The sequence below is a fragment of the Amblyomma maculatum genome, chromosome 5 (assembly GCF_055883805.1).
Source record: "Amblyomma maculatum isolate TAMU_Amacu chromosome 5, ASM5588380v1, whole genome shotgun sequence".
NCBI lineage: Eukaryota > Metazoa > Arthropoda > Arachnida > Ixodida > Ixodidae > Amblyomma > Amblyomma maculatum.
Genome location: NC_139348.1, coordinates 78,818,525 through 78,836,666, shown reverse-complemented (window position 1 = coordinate 78,836,666; position 18,142 = coordinate 78,818,525).

Below are 18,142 nucleotides of genomic sequence, written 5' to 3'. Positions count from 1 at the left end.
ATATTTAAAAGAATTATGCTACTTGAGCAATGATGACCCATACAGTGGAAGTTTCTGCTCACAGCCGCGTAGCACCTTCCGCCGGTGCAGTGCCTGTTTTTTTGTACGTACCTGCTAGCACCGGTGCTAAATCAATTTATTTTACTACGGAACAGTGTCATTGTGAGAAAGTAAAGTTTCATAATCGAGTAACCCAGTTAATATAGCACGTCGCTAATTATTTACAAAATGCCGTCCGCTGTGGCTTCGATGCAAAGCAATCTAGGCCTAGCGAAGATTAGGGAGAACCAGACTATCATAGCGCCGCCGTCCAGAGCGCGGCACCGTTGCTGTAACCTTGCGGCACCTGGTGCTGTAAGCCTTATGACTATCTTCTGCTTCCATTATGCTGCTCGTGCCCAGACTTGGGCCTGGCAACGATCGAGTAGCGCAAACGATGCTGCTGAGACAGGATGGGCTATTGGGTGTCTCGACGTAGCGTGCCGCACCTTTACGTTGCAGGTTCATCGGGTGGTAGTCGCAGTTTGTATAAAAGCGCCGTCGGACGGCACTCCATGCACTGCATGTTATGTGTTCCTTTCCACTGCTTTCGAGACGTGTTTCAGAGTAAATTATGTACGTTGTTGGAGCGGGCCATCTTGTGCCCCCATCGTACTCGGCCGCCAACGTGCATTTTGAATCCCGTCCACAGAGATGCTATATTCCGAAGGATCGAAAAGATCAGTTTCCGCTAAACGCGGTTAGCGGAATGACTGCTCTTTGATCCACCACATCGGCTTTCCGCTGCTTTGCGTAATGAACGCGTCGCGGTTGACGCTGCTCGTGCACAGAATACGCATCAGAAGAAAGGCGGGGGCCTGGGTTGTCACCGACTTTGCCGGCTGCCATATTTCCAAGCTGGTCATGAAGAAACGATAAAAAGAGATTAAAAAATATCTGCACCTCCGCTGAAGCTGAAACTTTGAGGTTTATTCCTTGGCACATTTTTGTAGTACAAAATTGGCATCATGGTCCCTTTAAGAAGGGGTGGCCATTCATATGCTGCCACATTTGGGGAGTTCGCGCACAGGCCACACTGAAAAGTAGAAAGCCCCGCCGGGGACAAGAGATGGGGAGCAGTTGTTGCGTCGCTCGACTATTGTGTCAGAGGATGTGGAATGCGAATACCGACTGCGGCGGCTGCTTTTTAATGAAGGCGAAAGGCAAGGTGCCGCGCGCAGGGTGATGTCAGTGCACGTTAAAGAACCCCAGGTGGTCGAAATTGCCGGAGCCCTCCCCTATGGCGTCTCTCATAGCCTGAGTCGCCATGGTACGTTAAAGCCAATAAAATAAAATAATCTGAACAGTGATAGCGTTCAAAGCGTCGTGTAACGCAAGAAAGGTGCCGAGGTGGCGGAAATTAAGAAAAGTGAAGCATCATTAGCTGTATTAGCAGGGTTATCGTTTCTTGGTATAGCCATAGAAGACTATTATCCATCGGCTATTTGAGCCCGAATTTTCGCCGCCGTTTTATCAGCTACATCAACGTGAGGTGACATCGACTGGAACCATATTGTAAATCTTGCTAGTTGTAATTTCTTGAGCCAGGTAAAACATTGCAGGCGAAATTCCTCAATGGAAGTGCCTCTCTGCACATGTTCAAGAACAAATTGATATTCAGTCGGAATGAGGCCATTTTGTGGTTTTTCGAAAGACACGTAAAATACAGTGGCCATTAATACATCAGAGGCGATGATGTTGCACTTTGGAATATGCATTGTAGATGGTCGAACAGTGCACCTATTATGGCGCGACCTATACAGCTTCACGTGAAATAGCATTTTCTTGCACGGCCTGTGCTTTTTAATTTTCTAAATTCTTAAATTACAAGAAATCGACTTTGATACAGTCAAATGTCTTAATCTTACATTTCGATTTCAGTGAGAGTTTAAGACCGAAAATATGTCAAAATGCAGTCGGAGGTTACCCACGTGATAACACCGGTTTTTGTGCTCCCATTTTCGCTTTTGTTTCTCATTGTGGAGTTGTTTTTGAATACAACAATTTGCTATGGAGGTCCTAGCACCATCCTAGGCTTCCAGCATTTCAGCATTTGACTCTCGCTTGCCTTTGCCTCCGCTGCGTCCGCCACCGCTCTGTGTCTGCAGTTCGGCAGCTTTCAATTTTCTGACAGCCCTGTGAAAGCGCGGCTCAATCTCTTTTGCTCTGTCGCCCGTTGTCGGCACCGCTGCATCGTTAGCGCATTGTCGACTATGTTCGCCGGAAATTTACTCCTTCCCCCTACCCTACAATACTGGCGTCCATTCTTTAAGGCCGAAGCCTTTCTTGGCTCATGTGCACCCTGTACACAAAGTGCGGTCAAAAAGTGTGATCATAAAACATCCATCACACTGTTACTTAAAGAAAGACATCTGTTGCCTCCACCGGCAATCGACCCACAATCCCTTCTATCCCCAGCCTAGAGCTCAAGCTAAAAAACCGCTATGCCACGCCAGGCTTATATATATATATATATATATATATAACGGATCGTAAATGTCTTTGTCTCCCCTACTGTTCATGACAACGCAGGAAGCCCCTCTATGCATGCGCGCTCCACCGCGGAGAGCTCCGACAGACGCGAGCTCCGCCGCCGTTCCGCGTAGCGGAGGGCAGGAAATGAGGCTGACGCTGATAAAGCTTTATTGGGAATGAGGGTAGAGTAAGGGAAGTTAGCTAGCGTGTCGGAGACCTTTGTCTACCCTGGCCCATTCGATGGCCTTGAACTTAATGTCCGGGTCATCGCTGGGCCTATGCTTATCCCAAGCTTCTTTAGAGGAATCATGCAAAAGTTCTGAGGGAGGCTTTTTGGCTTTGCTCTCCCAGACCATATGATCTAAGTGTCCTTCTCGCCACAAAAGTGGCCGCACAGACTCGCATCCCTATTTATTAATTTTAGCATGTAGTCTGGGTTAGGGAGGGTCCCCGTCTGTAGCTGTCTGCATATGACTTCTGATATCTGGTCAGGGCGTTATGGGGTGGTGAGGCTGCTTTGCAGTGTGCAGTGAGGTCGTGGTATGATATGAGTGACTCACAGAAGGGTTCCGGTTCCTGATATTGCGCCGTCGCTCGGCGGGCTAATTTTCGAGCGTGTTGGTGGGCAGGCTCCTTTCCAAAATTCCCGGCATGAGCTGGAGTCAATATTATTCCTATATCTATCAAGATATATTTTCGTATTTCTGTGAATATATGTCCGGCAAGATTCGAAACCCTATCTCTAGCAAAGTTAATGATCCCCAACTTGGAATCGCTTACTATGGCTATAGCATTAGTAAAGGCGATGGCCGTGGCGATGGCACCCTACTCCGCTGTTTGAGGTCTGTATGTGAAACAGTCTCTGCCATAACCAGATATGCTGGGTTAATGCCGGGGTGTTTAGCTCCGCATATTAAATACTTATTTAGGTCTTCCGGCTCTTCTGCGGTGTCAACGTAGAGTACATCCTGCATCCGGCGGGGGTCTTGCGCAGGTCCTCAGCTTGTGCTTCCTTAGGCTTGGTGTGCGTGAGAGCTCAGGTTCCAAGGGTGAGGTTTGAGGTGACCCCTTTTCGGATATTGACTGGAATACCTTGAAGCAAGTCGAGGTTCACCCCCAATACCTGGGCTCTCAAGTATTTTCTTACCGGCGTGCGTGCTAGACAGGCGCCTCATTTGGGCAGTTCCTTGTGCTCCTTCCAGTTCCTCGTAGGTATTGTAGACCACGAGTTTGATTAGCACGTCGCTGGGAGTCAAGCGAACCAGGATCATCAGTGTGTTACTTCTCGCAGGGCGTGTGCGCCTTCGTACTCAGTATGTTGGCTCGTGCCTCACCTGTCAACATCGCAAGCCCTCTTCAACGTTCTGGGGAAAGGTGCTGCCATTTCCCTGCCCACCACGCCCTTTCTACCGATCGGCATTAATTTGTACGGGAAGATTCCCTACATTGAAGCCAGCCACAGCTAGGTTATCCTAGCCATTAATCATTTAACGAGATATCCAGAGACCGCCACCCTTCCATCTGCCACATCTTCAGAAGTAGCTTCCTTCATGTTGCAGCGATCTGTTCTTCGCCCCGGTGCATCTCCAGAGCTGCTCAGTGACAGAGCACGCGTTTTTTTGAGTGACGTTGTACAAGCCTTAATCACCAAGGGCAAAATTATTAATACTACCAGCTCCGCCTACCGTTACAGACTAATGGCCTCACTAAGCTCTTCATCGTACCTTTGGCTAAATGCTCTCTATGTAAGTCGCCCTCAACCACTCAGATTGGGACCTCGTCCTTCTGCATCTTCTTCAGGAGCTGCATTCACATATGGGGAAGCGACCAAGATTTCCCTATATCTTTCCACGGAGTACGAATTTCCGACTTTGAATTTGCACCCGTAACATTCGGACCCGCATTGTCGAGTACGTGGCTCCATCTTTTGTTGCTACAGGGAAATGTTTTTGTAAACGGCAAACATAGATGTACGTCGCAGCGTTTTACGGCGCGACGAATCAGAAGCTCCAACTTTTGCATGCCTCTTTCTAAACCGATGCTTATTAATACTATTTCTTGTAATGAAAGTATTAATATGGGAATGGAGTTGTTACATGCTAGATTTCACTACATTAGACTTATTAAAACTGCTGCAGTGGGCTTTCAGCGTTTTTCATCCATAAACGTGGACAAATGTGTGTCTTAATGCCGAAATTGTTAAATTGTCCGCGGCGCTTCTTTGTTTTGTGCAGCAGAGTACGTAATACGTCTATTTGCGTCTAGGTGTCAGTCTTGAAAGCGCTATTCTCTAAGAAAAACATTTATTCATGCTTAATAATTAGTTATAAAATGAAGAAACTGTTGCAATGATTCATGTAGCAGCTTTGAGGCGCCATGTCCATATATGTGGGCGCGAACTAAATATAACTATTTCTGCGTAACCTTTTATATTTGAATTCTGCCTGTCCTGCTGATCATGCCTGGTGCAAAGTTTTCTTTCCGAAAATTTAATTGGCGCCTGAAGGGGGTATGTCACGCTTACAATGCCGCAACAGAGTCTACTACTGGCTTCTCTCCTCTTTTTCTCCTCTACGGCCATCCCATCTCTGTTAAAATAGACACCATTCTCCCGTATCAACCTCACATATCCGCGTATACTCCTGCTTTTCAAGCCGCCCAGCATGTGGAAGACTGTCGAAAAATTGCCCACGCATGCACGGATAACTCCCAGTACTGCCATAAATCCCACCATGACAGCCAGCACTCGACACCGGAATTCCCCTTCATGAATCACTGCCGTGTCGTGACGGAGGGGCTTGCGAAACTCGATGAAGTCGTGAGCTCTGCTGTGTAGGGCCACCCAAGATAGACAGGTCACGGCAGAGTTCTGACAAAATGTGATTCACTGGAGAAGGTAATGGCAACCCATTCCAGTATTTCCTGCCAAGAAAACCCTATGACCAGTCAGAATAGCATTAATGATAGGGCGCCGGAAGATGAGCCCCCCGGGTTGGACGGTGTCCAACATGCTACTAGGGATGAACAAAGGGCGATTGGGTGATTCCTAGTAGCTCCAGGACAAATGAAGCGGCTGGGCTAAAGCCAAACAGACGCTCAGTTGTGGATGTGTCGGGAAGTGACCGGAAAGTCCGATGTTGCAAGGAGATATATCACATGGCAACATGGAATGCAAGATCTTTGACGCAAGGTAAACTGGATGTCGTCAAGCGAGAAATGAACAGATTGAACACTGATATCTTGAGTATTAGCGAGCTCAAGTGGACCAGAATGGGAGATTTAATTCCGGCGACCATTATGTCTTTTATTGTGGGAACAAATCAAGCAGAAGGAATGGTGTCGCTCTCATAGTAAACAGAAGAATGGGCAAAGCAGTGCTGGGGTACATCCCCAAGAACAACCGAATGATTTCAATTCGGATCCAAGGTCACTCTTTCAACATAAGTTATCCAAGTCTATGCACCAACCACTACCGCTGAAGAAGCTGACGTTGAGAGATTTTATGCTGACCTGCAATGCCTTTTAGACCACACTCCATCTTCAGACGCCCTTTTTCTCATAGGAGACTGACATGCTAAGGTGGGGAGTTAAGAAATGTCCGGAATTACAGGCAAGTTCGGTCCTGGTGAGCGAAATAAAGCTAGAATAGAGTTTTGTCAAGAAAACAGCCTGACCATAGCAAATACTGATATTTAACAGCACAAGAGGCGCATGTACACATGGACTTCACCGGACGGTTTGTACAGGAACCAGATTGATTATATGCTTTGTCTGCAGAGATGGAGAAGCGCTATACAAGCAGTAAAAACAAGGCCTGGGGCCGATTGTGGCTCCGATCATCAGCTTCTTGTTGCCAAATTTAAGCTTCGATTGAAAAAAACGCAGAAAACTAGAAGGCCTTTCAGGTATGATCTGGATCAAATTCCATCAAAGTATGCTGTGAAGTGAGGAATCGAATTCAAGAATTTGATCTAGAAGACAGAGAGCTTGAAGAGATGTGGACTGATGCTCGTGATATAATATAAGAAGCGGCTACTAAGGTAGTTCCAAAGCAAAAGAAATACAAGAAAGCTAACTGGTTATCTTAACAGGCTTTGCAAATAGCTGAGGAAGTGAGGATGGCAAAAGTTATGGGGGAAAGAGGAAGATACAAGGTTCTCAATGCAGATTTTTAGAAAATAGCAAGGAGAGATAAGAATGCCTTCCTGAACACACAGTGCCAAGCAGTTGAGGACGACAGCATATTGAGGAACCCAAGCGCTCTGTATAAGACAATCAAAGGAAGCTTCTGTGCTAAGCTGGGCGGGATAAAGAACAAACGAGGCAGGGACCTCACTGAAGTCTGAGAGATAGAGAAGAGGAAGCAAGAATACACAGAATAACTGTACATGAAGGACCCTGATGTGCAAATCCAAGACAAGACGGTTGTGATTACCGATCTCGATCCGGGCATCCTGAAGAGTGAAGGTTAATAGGCCTCAGCCAGCCTTGCTAAGAACAAAGCTACCGGAATTGATGGCATTCCAGCTGAGGTGCTGCAAATCCTCAATCATGACGCTGTTAACGTTCTGTATGCAATCTGTCAGCAAATTTGGACAATCCTGCAGTGGCCACAGGATTGGAGGAGGTCAGTTTACATCCCCATTCCAAAGAAAGGCAGTGTCAAAGATTGTTGCGACTACCGCATGATCGCGCTTATTTCGCATGCTGGCAAGGTGACGTTGAAAATCCTCCAAGGTAGGCTGCAGCAGTATATTAATCGGGAACTTCCTGAGGTGCAAGCTGGGTTTCGCTAGGGCAGACGAACTAGAGACCAGTTTGCCAACCTTCGCTCGGTCATGAAAAAGCAAGAGTTCCAGACACCCACCTACCTCTGCTTTATTAATTATGCGAAAGCGTTTGACTGCGTGGATCAGAGCAGATTGTGGCAAGCTCTCCAAGACATGGGAGTTCCAATTCACCTCATCTGTCTCCTCAGGAACATGTATGAAGGGCAAGAGGCCACAGTCTGAACTGGGCATGGTCTTACTGATTGGTTGCCGATTGAGAAAGGAGTGAGAAGAGGCTGCATACTGTCGCCGTGCATATTTAACCTATATGCAGAGTACATCATGAGGAAGGCCGGCCTGGACGAGTCTTCAGCTGGAGTGAATATTGCTAGAAAATGTATCAACAACCTTACATATGCGGATGATACCAATTTAATGGCAGAAAGTGACGTGGAACTCAAGAGACTTCTGATGCGTGTACAAGAAGAGAGTGAGAAGTTTGGGCTTAAACTGAACATTAAAAAGACTAAGATCATAGCGTCTTGCCATATCAAGTCTTGGAGCATCAAGGGACAAGAAGTGGAAGCTGTGACAGATTTTATCTTTGGTTCCAAGATTACCGCGGAAGAAGACTGCAGCCATGAAATTAGGAGACGCCTGCTTTTGGGAAAGAAAGCCATGGCTAGCCTTGACCGCCTAGTAAAGAGCACAGACATTACACTGCCAACCAAGATCCCTATAACGCGTGCTATGGTCTTTCCAGTTGTGATGTATGGATGTGACAGTTTGGCTGTGAAGAAGGCTGACCGCCGAAGAATTGACGCGTTTGAATTGTGGTGCTGGCGGAGACTCTTGAGAGTTCCTTGGACTGCCAGAAGATCAAATCAGTCGATATTATCGACCATAAACCCTGACTGCTCATTGGAGGATCTAATTCTTAAGTTAAAGTTCAGCTACTTTGGTCATCTGATGCGAAGACAGGAGTCGCTGGAGATAGATTTGATGTTAGGAAAAGTTGAGGGTCACCGGAGAAGGGGTAGGCAGCGAACTCGATGGTTAGATGGCATCCTTGAGGCGCTGAAGATGAAGTTATGTGATGTTAGGAAAATATTGAGAGACCGGAACGCGGGGCGTGATATGGTCCATAGGGTCACGAAGAGTCGGACACGAATGAACGACTGAACTGAACTGATATCCCGTATCAACCTCACATATCCGACTATACACCTGATTTTCTAGCCACCCAGCATGTAGATGACTGTCGAGAAATTGCCTGCGCATGCACAGTTAACACCCAGTACTGCCATAAATCCCCCCATAACAGCCAACACTCGACATCTGAATTCTTGTCTGGCGCTCTTGCTTGGCTTTGGATACCTTCCAATGCTCCTGGACTGTCCTCTAAATTTCTTGCCAAATACCATAGCCCATATCATGTTCTGGAGAGTACTTCTCAGGTTAATTATGTGGTGGAACCTCTTCCGCCGTCTCATGATCTATGCCGGAGCGGAGGCGGGATTGTTCAAGTCCAGCGCCTCAAGCCCTATTACGACCATGCCGTATTGCTTATGCCGTAAGTCGCCAGTATGGCTCCTCTTCGTCCCTCGGATAGTTGCGAAGAGAAAGAAGTCCGTGGGAAAATTTTCACTCAGTGATACAGCTATCGCTGCACGTGTTCGACCTGACTGTCTACGGGCTAAATTTCCCGCTGATATCCCCAGTCCTAGTACCATCACGCAAACCCTCATTCAACAATAAAATATTTATTTACCTTTGGGAGTATGAACTCTAGGGGCAGCTGAAATAAAGATACATTAAACAGGTGGGACAACTCTGACATACATTCTTACGGGCAACCCGAACTAGACGATCTCTTCAACGACTCAAGCGTATACGCAGGCATAGCACAGCTGAAGACAAGGCGATCCCGCGGGCCAGACATGGCCGCAAAAAACTTCCCAAATCTTCACCCAAATTTCGTTGCTAGTTTAAATGAAAACGTAAACACTTGCATTTAAACGAGAGGAATGCCAAATAGTTTTAAACATGCTGGAGTTAACTTTATCCCAAAGTCTCATAATAAATTTCTCCTAGACCCTCTCACACCCTATCCATGACGCCAGGCTTAGTAAAATAAAAGGACGCGTAATCCTCCAGAGACTGCAAAACTACAGCGTGGTACGGAAACTTCTACCGCATGCCACTAATGTGTCCCGGGGAGGTTTACCCCACCCAGTCCACACTGAACCCTGGCCAATCCCCCTTCGTAGGTATGTGCCATATATCAAGTCAGAAGAAGAAGAAGAGAACATGCAGCATTTTTACAGGAAGCATCCGTAAACCTTTGTGGCGAAAGCTTAGTACTCTCGTGCCTTAGCGCGGCGATGAAGGCGACACTGTGGGCTTCACATCCTGAGAGTTCAAGGTCACTGTTGCACCATACAATGAAGTTTAGGTTTGTGTATTGAAGAAATGGAGCTAACGCGTTAAAAGATGAACTCTCAAGTATATCAAGGCCGACTAGAAGCCAAAGCAAAGAGCTTGTATTATTGGACGACAAGAACTCGAAGACGTCTTATATGTGGACGTTGCGTACAACGAAGATGATCCGCATAGATTTACTAAGTGCGGGATCGCACAACAAATGCTTGGAAGATCAGCCAGACTAACAATGTCTGAGACCATCTCAACCTACAACACCAAGCACGGAAATATCCTCCACCATAACGGCCACAGCATACATTAGACCCCAAAACCAGTGAAAGCGATTAATAACTCGTCATATACAACTACATAAGAGTAAGGATCTCTAGCATCCGCAGAGACATACTGCTCAACATTTACCCTGGTGAACACGTAAAAGAAATAAATCTTGTATGTTGGCCACCGGCGCGGCGAGCACAGGCAACGAGGCAGCCCACACAATGCAAAAGTAGAAGCCGGCCAATTGGGCTGTGGACATTGCCTTGGATCTCGAACCCTTCGCAGAGCGAATTCTGCTTTACACCATCATTAAAACACTTGTTGCAGACTATAGGGAATATACCCAGCAGCGCGCAGCTCACTATCCTAAGAACAACAGGTGGGGTGGATGGAACTTCAAACCGATATTTCTTTAACCCATACTTCATTTTCCTTAACTGATCAATATAATTCGGCTTATCTTCTTTTTCGACGAAACAGCGGTATCAAATCACACATCACCACCTGAATGTACATCACCACGTTTGTAGCGGCTGACTTGAATTAAAGAAAGTGCTCTTTTACAGAGTTACTATTGCAGTAGTCCAATACAAGGCAAGAGACATTGGTTTCATAAACGTGCGACATAACCTTTCCAGATTCGATGTGGTCCGTCTACCTGTTAGCTAAAGGAAGAAAAAGATCAGAACTACAAACTCCGTGCCTAGCGCTAACTAAATAGTGTGCTACAATGTAGGCACGAGACAGAATACAGGCCTGAACTAGAATATTTTATACTAAAAGGAAAGAGTATGCAACAGCTTAAGCCGAACCAGAACCGCAACTGGAATAAACGATGATTCACTTGCTCAAGTGCGCTTGAAATAATGTAACAAATTATGTCGATTATTTTGTTTGTACACTTAACCCTTGCTTGAGGTTGCTTTTAGATAGAGAATACAACAAAGCATTAGCAAATTTCTCACTGCACGGCATAAAGTTAGACTCGAGCAATAAAAAATATCATTCGACCGTTCGAACTTCTGCCCATTGTTTTGACTCACCAGCATCAATAGGTAAAATGATGTCACAGATGATAAAGTATCAAAATATGTCAGCATTTGAGCTTAGGGCTTGACGGTTTAGGTTTGTTTTATTCCCCTATATTCTTCCACGGAACAGCACACGTCTATCGTTTTTGACTTTCAAATTATCTGGAAGTCTCGCAAAAAATTGTTCAGTCTGGCTTTTAGCCTTTCGGTATGCTGTACTTGGAATCAGCAGGAACTCAGAATCGCCGTCACAGAGAGTTTCCTTTTCTATCGTGAAGTAATAACCCGAGTACCACCTCTTTTAAATGTCGTTAATTTGGCTTTAAAAGCATTCGGTGCAGATTCGATAGAAACGAAGCGTGCTCTTATCAGGGATGCGTGGAAGTTTTGTAGGAAATTATTATAACACCTCGCGATACATGATCCAAATTATTCCTTAGAAGCTGCCGCTCTTCAGGATCTGCAGAACACACTTGATCAGCTAGCGTTGACTATATTAGTTCGCGATTGATAAATATTAAAAATGTCTTAATTTCTTTGAAACGGTAACCAATCGTCCTTAGTGATATTCTAAAGTTTACTTCATGTAATTAATTTCCGTGCATTAATTTTTCCCATTATCATGCAGGGAATAAAGGAACCGGCTTATTATGATATCGCTGCCAAATTTTACACTGGGGTATAAATTATACAGGAGCCTGAAAAAATGCGTCTATTACACGTGAAACTCGACAATCTCGCTAGCGTGATTATTGTAGAATAATAAGACATTACAGAGGGCACTTAAAACTACTTGCGGCTGGAATGGAAAATCGTTTATATTTCGTCGGCAGTTCCGATGAAGGCGCTGTTTCCTCTGCCTTGCAGAGGGCGATGAGTGGCTTAGACGGCAACTTGTCTTATTCGCCGCGCAAAGACCTCGGGTCTCAATCCTGTACCCAATCCGGATTTTTTCTCTCAGCGAAATCAATTAATTTGCAAGATGAATAATTTTAGACATCCTTTACATATCTAGTATTAATCACATTCACTCACGTGTGAGTCTACATCTAATCAACTCAATATTTGAAACTCCTGGCAAAGCATGTCTTATTACGTCATCTGATTTTTTACGCCCTATTTTCATAACAACAGGCTCACTGCCAATGAGTCCCTTAATGCTTAAGAAAACAATGCTCCCAAACAAAACGTATTGAAAAAAATGCGCCACTATTTCAATATAAACACAAAGTTCTCATTAAAGTCAAAAAGCACACACTAGCGCTGCCATGCCAGTATACAAGCGACAACGGGGTTGCTACGTGACGCGGTAAATCACAGTGTCTGCTAAATGAAAGTACCACGAATTTCTGAACTCACAAAAAGAAGGGAAAACCTGGTGCAATCTTCATTGAGGATCCGCCATCCCCTGCGGGGATTCCATGCTCCCAGCACTACACACCAGCCAGCAAACGCACTCGAACTAAAGCAATACCACAGTAGCTTAAAGGTATATACAAACGTAAAACACGCGCAATCCGCCTAGGATGTGTATGGTACTGTGGATTAGCGAGTTTTCCAACTTCTATGCGACAGTTATTCTACCATACGGTCCATTCAAGGGCCCCTGTTAGGTGTAATATGCAGGTGGCGCAATTACCCCCTCATAAGAAAGGCATCCTCACCACGAGCAATAAGCTGTGCATCAATAAAGCACCAAATTAGCACCGCTAATTGGTCATGCGGGATTGCAGGAATTTAAGCGGTGTCTGCACCTATGCAGCCACGTTGCGGTTCAAGCAAAGAACCAGCGCAATCGTGAACTTAAGGAGTGGCTCAAATGCTACCCGCAGTATGGCTGCTCTCAACAACGGCACACAGAAGGCCCGCGCAAATAAGCGGTGAAGCGTGCGCACCACTACGCATTTTTCAGCACATGCTTGCTTGTCTGTGACTATCATATGTCACCCTGTACAGCCCCAAGCTTCTCAGGCGGTCTTTTGTGGGAAGGATTTCCCACGCGATGCGCAAGCGGAGAGTATTTACCGCTTCGGGCAGCACGGAACAAAAATGTTTAACTTGAGAGAACAACAGAGCGATAGCTAGATGGGAGCGCACTCAGCGAGACTGCTGCCACAATTGCGACGCAGGCCCGATTTCCAATCTTTATCAGGGAAGGCTTCCTCTGAGTAGAGATTCGTACGGCAGCAACAAGCTCTTAGGAGTGGACATCAAGCAGGATGAGAACGAGTGGGACAAGATGCCTAATGTTGAAAATATGAGGGAACAAGGCTCAACTGTGTGTGCATGTGCGTGTGTGTGCGTGTGTGCGCGTGTGTGTGGTTGGTTGGTTGGTGTGTGTGTGTGTGTGCGTGCGTGTGTGTGTGTGTGTGTGTGTGTGTGTGTGTGTGTGTGTGTGTGTGTGTGTGTGTGTGTGTGTGTGTGTGTGTGTGTGTGTGTGTGTGTGTGTGTGTGTGTGTGTGTGTGTGTGTGTGTGTGTGTGTGTGTGTGTGTGTGTGTGTGTGTGTGTGTGTGTGTGTGTGTGTGTGTGTGTGTGTGTGTGTGTGTGTGTGTGTGTGTGTGTGTGTGTGTGTGTGTGTGTGTGTGTGTGCGTACGTGCGTGCGTGCGTGCGTGCGTGCGTGGTTGGTTGGTTGGTTGGCTGGCTGTCTGGTCGGTCGGTCGGTCGGGTCTGGTCTGGTCTGGTCTGGTCTGGTCTGGTCTGGTTTGGTTGGTCTGGTTTGGTTTGTTTGGTTGGTTGGTTGGTTGGTTGGTTGGTTGGTTGGTTGGTTGGTTGGTTGGTTGGTTGGTTGGTTGGTTGGTTGGTTGGTTGGTTGGTTGGTTGGTTGGTCTGGTCTGGTCTGGTCTGGTCTGGTCTGGTCTGGTCTGGTCTGGTCTGGTCTGGTCTGGTCTGGTCTGGTCTGGTCTGGTCTGGTCTGGTCTGGTCTGGTCTGGTCTGGTCTGGTCTGGTCTGGTCTGGTCTGGTCTGGTCTGGTCTGGTCTGGTCTGGTCTGGTCTGGTCTGGTCTGGTCTGGTCTGGTCTGGTCTGGTCTGGTCTGGTCTGGTCTGGTCTGGTCTGGTCTGGTCTGGTCTGGTCTGGTTGGTTGGTTGTTTGGTTGGTTGGTTGGTTGGTTGGTTGGTTGGTTGGTTGGTTGGTTGGTTGGTTGGTTGGTTGGTTGGTTGGTTGGTTGGTTGGTTGGTTGGTTGGTTGGTTGGTTGGTTGGTTGGTTGGTTGGGTTTAACATCCCAAAGGAACTCAGGCTATGAGAGACGCTGTATTGGAGGGCTCCAGAAATTGCGACCACCTGGGGTTCTTTAACGTGCACTGACAACCCACAGCACCTGGGCGCCTTACTTTTCGCCTCTGGCGAAAAGCGGCCGCCGAGGCCGCGATTCGATCCCGCTTCGTCGGGAACAGTAGTCGAGCGCCGTAACCACATTTGGATGCGAGCTCCGTAGAGGGGATTTATATGTAATTCGATTGCACAAGGGAGGAAGTGTTATTGGGGGTCTCTTTAGAGCAGATTTGTTCAGCTTTGCTCCCCAAAGCGACATCTACTCAGAGGCCATCGGGGAGGGCTGAGGAACTTTCGACCACACGGAGTTCTTCAGTGTACACTGACTTCGACATAATATGGGTGACTTGCTTTTCGCCTCCATCGAAATGTAGACACTTTGTCCGAGAACTAGCCTTCTTCCTTAGGACCAGCATTCGAGCATCGTAACCGGCGAGCATCACGCTTCAATATGCGGATTTTACTTTAAGAGACTGTTCTGGCTCTGGCGAGTAGTGAGTGCAGGTATAACCATTTTGTTTGACCTCGTGCCGTTGTTTTGCTAATAAAAGTGCGAGCCCTCACATGTTTCCACTCAGAACATATTCATTCAGCTCACTGTGCTCAATATTAAACACAACCCGACTACAGGTTTAACCATTTCGTTAGCCTTTGTGCGGTAGATCTACGAGTAGAGGCCTGAGGCTTCACATGTCTCCACTGAGAAAATGCTCATTCCGCTTACTTTGCTTGGCACTGAGCAGATTGTTACTGTAGTTATAACCGCCTCGTTCGTCCTTTTGCAGTTGCTCTGCAGACAGAAAACAGGTTTGAGATACTTCTGCACAGAAGATACTCATTTCGCTTACTTTTCTCGACTATGAACGGAACGCAACTGCATGTATAACCACCTCATTTCGTTATGCGCACTTTTTCTGTAGATGAAAGGCCTGGAGCTTCATTTGTTCTTGGTACAGCATACCGCACTTACATTGGTTGCTGCCACGTCGTCAGCAATGCACAGGACACTGGAACCGGTAAATGCTCATTTCAGTCTCTTTGGCACTCAAGAGTTGACATCAAGCATAGGTATCAATTTTTACAGATGTGACCTTGCTCTGAACAGTGCAGATTTCAGTTAGCTCGCCTTCCTACTATTCATGGCTGCAAGACACTTCAGCTAGCCATACTGTAACATGTCACCACAAACCTAGAAGCATTTTGCTTTCACTTTTGCCAGCTCATAGGCAAGGTAGCTATTCAGGATGACATTGAACGATGCCTCATCACAGTTCAAGGACAATTACTGCAGTATTAAAGGGATGCGATTATTTATTGTGCAAATTATCAGCATCGATAACCGGTATTACTGGACTTGTTTAATGACTTTATCAAAATTGTTTGTGGTGCGAGATCATGAAGAACGTAACCCAGCATAGCAATGCTGCTATGGTTGCTGCCACCTCACGTACAAGCGCCTTGGCCGTGCGTGTCTGTTTTGTCCTGTTCATTTTGCACCATGTATCAAATAGTTGGGTCTCATTTGCATCACATGTTCAGCTCAAGTTCATTTCCTCCTCTTTAAGTAGATAAGCTGAAATGTTATTTTTGAGCAGACAAAGTGGTAATCAATTTCTTTACCCGGACAATAGTGAAGCGTTTTGATACACAAATAGGCTATCCTGATATAAGATTCAAATTACTGCTGAGCACTTTTGATTTTTTTTTCGATTTTGCTTTATTGAATCAAATGTAAAACCAGTGTCAGTATTAAGGCGAACACAATAAAATAAGAGAATAAAAATAAAATTATTGGCAATATGAAACATTGAAGCAACCATTGAGGAATAATGAAAGCCAAATCGCGCCCTTAGGCATGCAGTTGTACGCATTGAATATGAGCTATGCCACCTACACCATACAGCTGTTTTAAATTTTACCACCACTTACGTCATATATAGTTTTATGTTGTTACGTTGGTGATTTATACGTTAGCAATATATAAATTACAACTTGTGCTCTGTTGCCAACAAAGGATTCATTTGACAGTAAAATATCTCGCATCTATAATGGCAGTTCTACTGTGCGGGTCTTTGAGTAGGCTTCCTGTGTTTCTCTGTAAGAAACAGGAAGAGAAACCATAGAAAGAGCATGCCAGTGGCTGCACAGAAAGTGATGCCCAAAAGGAAAGAAGTAGCTAGGGTCGCTGATGGTAGACAGCATGAAAACTCAATCTACCGAGGGATAATACTATTATGCAAAACGTTTGAATCATTCAATGGCTTCTGTTATTCCATTACTCAATAACTAAAACTTCCTGTCTAATTTTCAACCTCCTTTAGTTAATAAAGTGTTCCGTGCATATGAATTGTTGCATGAAGCATCGGCTTCAATGCAGACAATGGCATCTTCCAGCTCTTGTTGCATCATTGAAGACTGTTCTGAAGTGTATGAAAATTATTTTTCATTGTAGACACGTGTAACCTTGGCCTCTATATGCAGGTTTCGTTAAAGTTCTGCTGAATTGTTAAGTGTTTCTAACGTACAACATAAAACGTATCTAATGTGTTGTGTCCTGGTGCCTTTACTTTCAGGCGGAGATTACAAGCACATTTGACATTGATTTTAGCTTTTACTGACATTCTGAACTTCTCAAAAAGGAACTCAAGAACGCAGGCATTCATATAGATATATTTAAAGACCTCCCAGATAAAAACATGAAAAACCTGGACAGGAGATCACAAGCAAACAAAAAGCCCTGAGCACAAAAATTTTGAATGATTTTTCTGAACTGTATCTCATATTGAAAGTTGGCAAAGGGGTGAGCCTACAAAATCTGGAGTGGTATGAATTTTCTGTTCAATGAAAATAAACAATATTCTAGCTGCTTGGTTAATTTTATAATATAAAGCTCATGTGTTATTCAACTTAAGTAGCCAGAGTAATCTACTCTGCACTACAAATATTGTTTAAAGTCAGGGTACGTGTGGATTGCTGCTTCCCTGTGCTTTTTTATCCCAGATTTTTCAGACGGATGTTTATGCTCACGTTCCATGACACAGACTTTCGTGGAACTCTGATACAGCTCGAGCGAAAAGATGGCCCAGTGTGAGTGGACAGTTCCTTGAAAGGTCTTCCTAGAGGATTTGTAGATCGCCCAAATAGAAAACATTTGATACTACATGGATATCGTCCGGCGCACAACAAACGCTCTGCGACTCAGAAATGGCAGTAATTGCGCTGTAACAATGGGTGTCCTGCTGAACCACTGAAATTTGCCAGCTCACCACCCTGAAGGAGGCAACGTGGCGATTATGTATGGTGAATGTGATTCCCAGGGAAGAGTGTTTTTACTAAAACAATGGAAGTCATGATGAGCTCTTGAAGGGTTGCCATCCGACCACCTGAAGGAGGCAACTGAAGCAAGAAAGAAGGAAGCAAGAAAGAAAAAGCGGGAGAGATAACGGCGCACATCGCCACAGCCGTCGTTCGCCACCGAAGCTGTGGCGGGTGCAATGACAGCCTACAAGTACAACCTCCGGTGGCAGAATGGCCACCCTCACAAAGAGCGCTGACCTACAAATCCCAGCCCCGTAGGGCCAGGAGCAGCCACCTCCTCCTTCGGGGCATGGGGCATGGATTCTGCGTTTTTATTTTAAACAATGAAAGACCTGGGCCCAAATTATTACCAATCCACCAGGGTTCGGGCTCCATAACAACAGGTTTGATTGGCTGCGTAATTTTGGGCCGTATCATGTGAAGCGACCACCCTCATGTCTTTGTCGTCGCCATAAAGAAGTGGCCATCAGACTCGGACTAACAGTTCTGTCCAGCCAAGCGCAGCTGGCGACTTCCTGATCAACACGTAAGCTT